Genomic DNA, 7,369 nt, shown 5'->3' on the forward strand with positions numbered 1-7,369 from the left:
GTCATTTTATTCCCTCTCATTCAAAAGTTTTAAAAAAGTTTCAAATTCCACTCAAGTTTCAATCACTCAAACAAACAAACAATCAATCTAATAATTATATTAACATTCCAAAATTTATAATTTTGGGATGTTACAAACTACCACACTTAAAATGAATCTCGTCCTCGAGATTTGAAGAGGCTAGAAAGAAAAGGTTATGGTTTGGGGTCTTCTAACAAATCCAATCTCCTGCAAAGTGGGGTGCTACCACACTTAAAATGAGAGTTACTGGTCCCTCAAATTTCTAACAATCCTCTAGGGTCTTGGCATCTGGCTCGTCACATTCTTCATCCTAACTCCTTTGGTGATGATCTTCCATTATACTCACAATTTTTTCCATCAAAATCGAGTGCTCTTCCGTTGATATAAGCTTCTTCCTTCATGGGGTCTTCTTAACTGACAAGTCTCGTGACCATTCTAAATAACCTACCGATGATTCTCATGGTGGTCTACCATTTGTGGTTATCCTGCAGAAAGAAGGCTCTTTGCTTCATCCTCACCGTAAAATTTCCTACGCGTGACAACTATTGCCATGTACATGGGCTTTCCTTGTACCATTCTATGGCTTAAACAAAAGCTTCAAAGAACATCGTCTCTCTACTATGGGTAATTCTCTCAGATTTACCATTCCGAATAGAAAGAGAATAAAGAGAGTAAGTCGTCATGGTGATCAATCCATTCCGCATCCAAATCATTACTCTGTATAGGGTTTAGCGAACCTCGCATTCTAACACTTGCGCATCCTCACATGCGTTGCAGAAATTTCTCTTGTACACGAACAAAGTTCATACGAATCCATTGGATTCTGCAAGCTGAACAAAACATCTATCGTATCCTTTACCACTCTCAGGTTTTATGCATGCTCCTAAGAAAACGTTTGCTGACAAGTCATAGCTTATTCCTTCATGCTCTTGGAGCAACCTTCATGAAAATCTTGGGATGCATCCTATGTACCGGTTGTATTCCTTGAACTCATTTTCCCTTCCATTGGTCTGTGTACCAACAAAAGTGTTTGTTCCTCATATTAAATCTCTCCTCAAAATTCCAATTCCAAGGTACATTATTCCTCTATTGTCATCCCCATAGTTTGATATGATCCAACATTTCCTTCGATGGTATTCAGTGGGTTTGACTCCTTGGTATGCATGGTACATTCTTACTCATTGGGTCCTGTGGGTTTACCGATTACTACCACACTTAAAATGAAATATACTCATGCCTGCATAGACCATATTATCTCATATCCTCGAAATGGTCAGAGATATTTGTTCATAGAGAAATAACTCATCAATTTCAACATAGGAAACCATGACACATAAATTCCATTGATCCATGAAGTTATTACAATCTCAGAGACTTCCGTTACAAACTTTAACTCCATAAGCTCCTGATAACAAGAGGACTTCATGTTGCACTTAACTACTCCGTCTTTATCTTTCTTCCACTTTGGACAATTAGTAGCATAATGTCCTGCTTCCTTGCAACGAAGAGAAATGACTTTCGACCTATCTCGAGGCTTCTTGGTGTTTGTTATTTTCTCCTCGGGTTTCCCGCTTCCTTGTTGGGCACATATTGGCATAGTGACCTAATGTCTTGCATTTAAAACATGAGATATGACTCAGATCCTTATCAGCAGAGATTTTCCCTTTCCGAGTGTACTTTCTCTTCTTTCCGGAATTCTTTGTTCAGGTCAGTCTTCTATTTCAAGTGGATCCAACTCTACTTTTTCCGTCGGGAAGTTTCCCAGATATTCATGGCTTTCCTTCATGCAATCCGTTGAGAAATGTCCTTCTTCTCCACATGAGTAACATGCATTGGAGAAAAATCGGGTTAGGCCTTGTCCATCAGGGTCTTCAATATTTTTGTTCATCACAGGTTCTTCTAGAATCTTCTTCTTGAGTGTTTCCTTCATTGCTTCTTTCTGTTACTGTACAACTTGTTTCACCTAAAGGTAGCACTGGGCTGGGTAGTGGGTGGTTCCTTCACACAGGAAACAAGTCACCTGACTACTTGTTCATTCCTCCCTGGGTGATTTTCTTCACAATGAGTGCATCCATCCTTGTGTTCTTCCTGGGTGTGTCCTATTTCTCCACAGATCTTGCATGCACAAGTCTTCTCCTTCGGATTATCATGGCACTTCTGAATAAGTCGGGATCTTAACAGAGTGTTCTTGAATTCGTCCCAGGTTTCTGCTCCACTAAATCCTTGTATGGCATGGTGCATTTTCCACCAGATAGCAGTACTTTGGGTAAAGTACTGGAGAGCGTGTTCCACTTCATACTTCCTTGAGATCAAGTTGCTCCCGAAGTGGTTCTCCATGTTTTGAATCCATATTTCAGCCTCCAGCTGGGTCATTGGTCCAAAGATTACAAGTCCAGCTTCATACTCCATCTGGTAGGGTTGAGGTTTTGGGGATGAGATGGGTAAGAAAGAGAGGGAGATACATACAATACAAACAATATTTTTGAGAATAGGTTTTATTTGTCGCTGTCGGAAAACACACACCAATGACGACTCACAAATCGTCGTATCTAACGTGGGTATATAACATGGATTTGGACTTCTAATGGTCATATAATTATTCGAACGCTTCAGTTTATTCGAACGCTTCAGGGTCTTCGAATTCTTCGGGTCTTGAGAGTCTTCAATTGGCGTAGCTTCAATTCTTCAAATGCATGATGAAATCCTCTTTACTTTGAAGTGGGACTCAGTTGATCCTTCATGTGGTCAAAGGGGAAAGGGTATTGTCTAACTATTTGAGGTGAGAGAGAACATTTGATGAAATCAGAAGAGACGAAAAGTAAAGAATGTTTTTGGAAATAAAATTTTAGAGAGATCCTTTCTTAAGAAATTTCCAGTATCTAGGGTCACGTCCTAGAGTCAACATGTGCTCTGATACCATTTCTGTAGCGACCCAACTCAAAACGAGTCAAGCCTTTGTGTATCTGTGCCATCCCTGGATCAGTATGCTGGCACACATAGTACATCAATCTATATATCAAAGTGCAACCACGTGTAAATAGTGTAAAACTGATATATACCTTAAAATCTCAGCGGAAGCAGTCAAGGGAGTGGAGTCCCCATAAACACCAACGGCAGGTTGAGTGTAGACCGTAACCCTGAATCGTACTCTTACTCGTCGAAGAACATATCTGCAACATAATACCTTGCAGCCGTGTAGGTCAGCATATTGAATATGCCGGAAAGTCACATATGAGAGGGGGTAAAATATCATCTATACTATATGCATATATGGCAGGTGCGGTTGTAAGTTTTTAGCGGAAAGCAAAGTTTTCTCCTACAACAAGAGAGAGGCTAAAAAGCAAAATATTACTACGCTGTTGGTTGTTAATGATATGGTTCCGCCAACCAGTTCTCATACCCAAGTTAACAATATTAGCCACATCAAATATATATAATGGTGTTGAGAATTTCAGATAACTTCTGTTCCTTTGGCTCAAGTTGTCCATGACCGTGGACACGGCTAATCGATTAGGTTTGAGTACTCTGCAGAGTTTTGCACACGTTCCCCACAAGATTTGATCGCCTCCGTGTATGTCCTTGCGCTTCATGGTGTTTGAAGTCCGGATGATCAAAACATGGTCTTTCAACGGGTCCCTCTGAATCCCTATCGGTGCCCATCCAATCCTACCTTTCTTCTACATCTGCTGGCACCGCCTGTCCAGGTAGCCGCATTGTCCAACCAAGCCAGAGCCCATAATGACTTGTGGCTGTGTAGGTAAGCCTTGGGTCTTGAAAATATCCGTCCGTCTCTTTGAGCCTGGGTGAAGCTTTCCGCAAGATGTCATGGCACGTTTCCAGCATCCCGGGTCATCCACTGGTTTCTCCATGGAGCCGATCAACCGTCCTTCACCCAAAGTTGCATTGCATCACGAGGTCTTGAAAAGTCTTGACTTAACCGGTCTTGGTTATTAAATTATTCTCGCATCACTCGTGATAAACTCTCAACCAGAATCCCGTCTACTCAAGCATAGAAATTGAAATTTGTCGTCCCGGGCCAAGTAACGGGGTTGTTGGGTGCCTACCACATGATACTACAATATGTAACCATAATTTCCAAGTACCTAGCCAGCATGCAAATTGGGCATAGGATGGTAGAACTACGATGCATAAAACATAGGTGATACATGATCAAATGACTTTCCTGGGATTACTTGATGAAGATAGTCGCTCTCAAAATCCTGATAATTCTACTCGCCACACTCCAAGCAATCTATCGTAAACGAATAGCATTCAATAAACATTCATGCCAAAAAGGAAGAACCAAGAGAACATAAGAACAAAGCATGTCTTGGTGCAAAATAACAACGTACTAAGGTTTAATAAAAAGGTCATAAGTGTGTTGTAAAGTGAAGGTGCATGAATGAGATCAAAAGAGTTAATGGACGATGAACTATTGCTATATAAGCTTGACTTGCATACACTATGGGAGATGATCAAAAATATTGGGAGAACAACATGAATGTTATTTGACAAATAGTATAAGACATACGAATTTATTTGTAGAAAGAATTTCTTGAAATGGAGCACTACAACACAAGTTATAGCGAATTGAAGTATGAATTGAATTTGCATTCAAAAGGTCAAGAGAAGTTGAACTGAAGTACGATGGTTACGTACAAAAATATATGACATGGGTGTTTAGGGGTAAAAGGAATCAATTGAAAAGGTGGTACGATTTTCAAGATAAGATCAAATGAATGTTTGAATACAAATTTGAATCGCTCAAATTTGTAAGGTTCAAAGGTCGAAACTAATGATGCTACTGGATCAAAATTATAAGTTGAAAAGTTAAAACTAATGATACAAACGGGAAGATTACTTTGATACGAATCCGACGCAATTTGATTCATCTAAAACGGAGCTACGGATAAAAAGATATGATCAAAAGAAGTTTGAATATCAGTGTGAACAAATTTCTAAATTTGAAAATTTCAAAAAGTTGATATGATAGGTTCACCGGATAGGTGGGATCAAGACGAAACTCTAGGCGTTGGTTTCATCTAATTCGGATAAACGAGTGAACAGTTATGGCTATTTGAAAAATCAGGGCCAAGCTGTTTTACGGAAGAAAAGTGATATGTCCAAAAGAATTCTAGTACTAATGTGTAAATACACAGACTAATTAATATATCTAATTACTCTACTATATACTAGTGTAGGAATACTAATCTAGAAATAACAAACTACGGGAGTAAAAAAATACGAAGAGAAATACCTTTAGAATGCAGAGTAAGAATTTATTCCAATTAGGAGACGACTTCGAGAAATCCCGCCGAAGAGAAAATAATATTTTTATTTAATAAACCTAGTCAAATCAAAAGATTGATTTAACCCGAAATAGATGATTTTTGGATGCTCCTATGGGTCCATATTTATAGGTGGAAAGAAGGTCTAATGGTCCATAGGTAGGCGATGTGCGACTAAACATATACGTAGTGTAGGGAAACTAGAAAAGAAAAGGAAGAAGTGCCGCATGGGCCAAAGATTCACCCACTCGTGGTGAGTAGTACCGGCCAGCCACGGACCTTTTTTAAAATTCCGGATGAACAGAGCCATATTGAATAGTGCCTTTTTTTATTTTTGAAAATAAACAGCGAAAAAAATATAAATGAAAATAAGAGAATATTTTATATAGGCATATTATATATCAAAATTTTCAGAATAAAATGTCCTACAACATGAACATTTTATTTTTCAGAAAATAAAAACTTTATAAAAATTTATTTTTTTTAAATTCAATAAAATCCAAATTTTGTCTTTAAAATTTATGGCACTATTTTTTTCTTCTCACTTTTATTTTTTGGGGCGTGTCATGTTACCTCCTCTCTTTCTTGCTTGGCAAGTATATTGTCAGGAAAAAAATGTGGTTGAAATATTGTGCCAAAAATAAAATTCAAATAAAAAACCAAAGGAAAAAAATCAAATGCCACATTCATTCAAATGTTATCTTCTCTCACTGGTTTTAAATGGATGAATTTGAATTCAAAAGAAAATGGGAAAGTCATTTTATTCCCTCTCATTCAAAAGTTTTAAAAAAGTTTCAAATTCCACTCAAGTTTCAATCACTCAAACAAACAAATAATCAATCTAATAATTATATTAACATTCCAAAATTTATAATTTTTGGATGTTACAAAGAAGGACAAGTACACCAAGAGTAGCTCAAGAAGAAGACATCAAGGTCATATTGGTGAATGGGTCTCTTGCTCCGAGTTTGACAACAAATTCGAGAGAAGCTACCACTCCAAGTCCGACTATAGTCAAGATGAAGGTGTTGTCGGCATTGCACTCGTTCCCTCCAACTCCTATGACTTATTCGATTAACTAAATGAGGGGTTCAGAAATTGGTTCATGGCTAAAGTCCCCAAGGTATCACACCCCGAGTATCTCAATTTCAATAGTGATGAGGATGACTTGTTAGGAGAAGATGACTTGCTCTTTGATAAAACTAGTGATTGTACTGAAAATGAACTTGCTAATTATCACGCTAGTCTAGAGAAATCGAATGATGATGATAAGAAAGAGATTGAACGACTAACTCAAGAATTAAACACTCTTAAGTTATCTCATGAAACTACTCTAGAAGATCATAGAGAGCTTCCAAGAACTCATGAGAAGCTACGCTTCGAGAAGCTCAATTTGGATCAAGAGCATGGGTTCCTAAAAGAAATCAGTGATGATCTTCGAAAAATGAGTTCTTCTTATATAGCAAAACGGTTGCTCTTGTCTACTTCTGTTCCACAAGTTAAACCTCACAACACTAGTAACAAAGGCAAGAAAGTTTCTTCATCTAGTAACAACCATGCTAAAGCTAAATCTAATGATGTTGCTGCTAGTTGCTCTCTTGATTCCACTAATGATTCTCTTAGCCAAGTTACACTTGAGAAAGAAAATGATTTAATGAAAGGTATTATCGCGAGATGTGTCTTCAAGAGTCTTGCCGGAAGTAAGCAATTTGAGGAAATTGTGCGCAAGCAAGGAGGACATCACAAGAAACAAGGTGTTGGCTAACTCAACGTCAACGGAGATGTTTGGGAAGAAGGTCTATATCCCATTCCTAAGTTTGTTCCTCAAGAGTAGAAGCATGATCCTACTCCTCGCAAGGGAACAAGCTCACCAGATCACTTTCTACCACAAGACCACAAGGGCAAGGGAAAGCTTCAAGAAGACATTGACTTATTTGACGAGGAACCCCAAGTCAAGGTCAATTAGATTCCCAAGGACACTTCTAGCACTACCTCATCTAGTGCTACTACAACTCCAAGGATACCCATCAAGTTGATGTGGATTCCCAAGAGGAAGAACT

The sequence above is a fragment of the Hordeum vulgare genome, chromosome 6H (genome assembly GCF_904849725.1).
Source record: "Hordeum vulgare subsp. vulgare chromosome 6H, MorexV3_pseudomolecules_assembly, whole genome shotgun sequence".
Classification (NCBI taxonomy): domain Eukaryota; kingdom Viridiplantae; phylum Streptophyta; class Magnoliopsida; order Poales; family Poaceae; genus Hordeum; species Hordeum vulgare.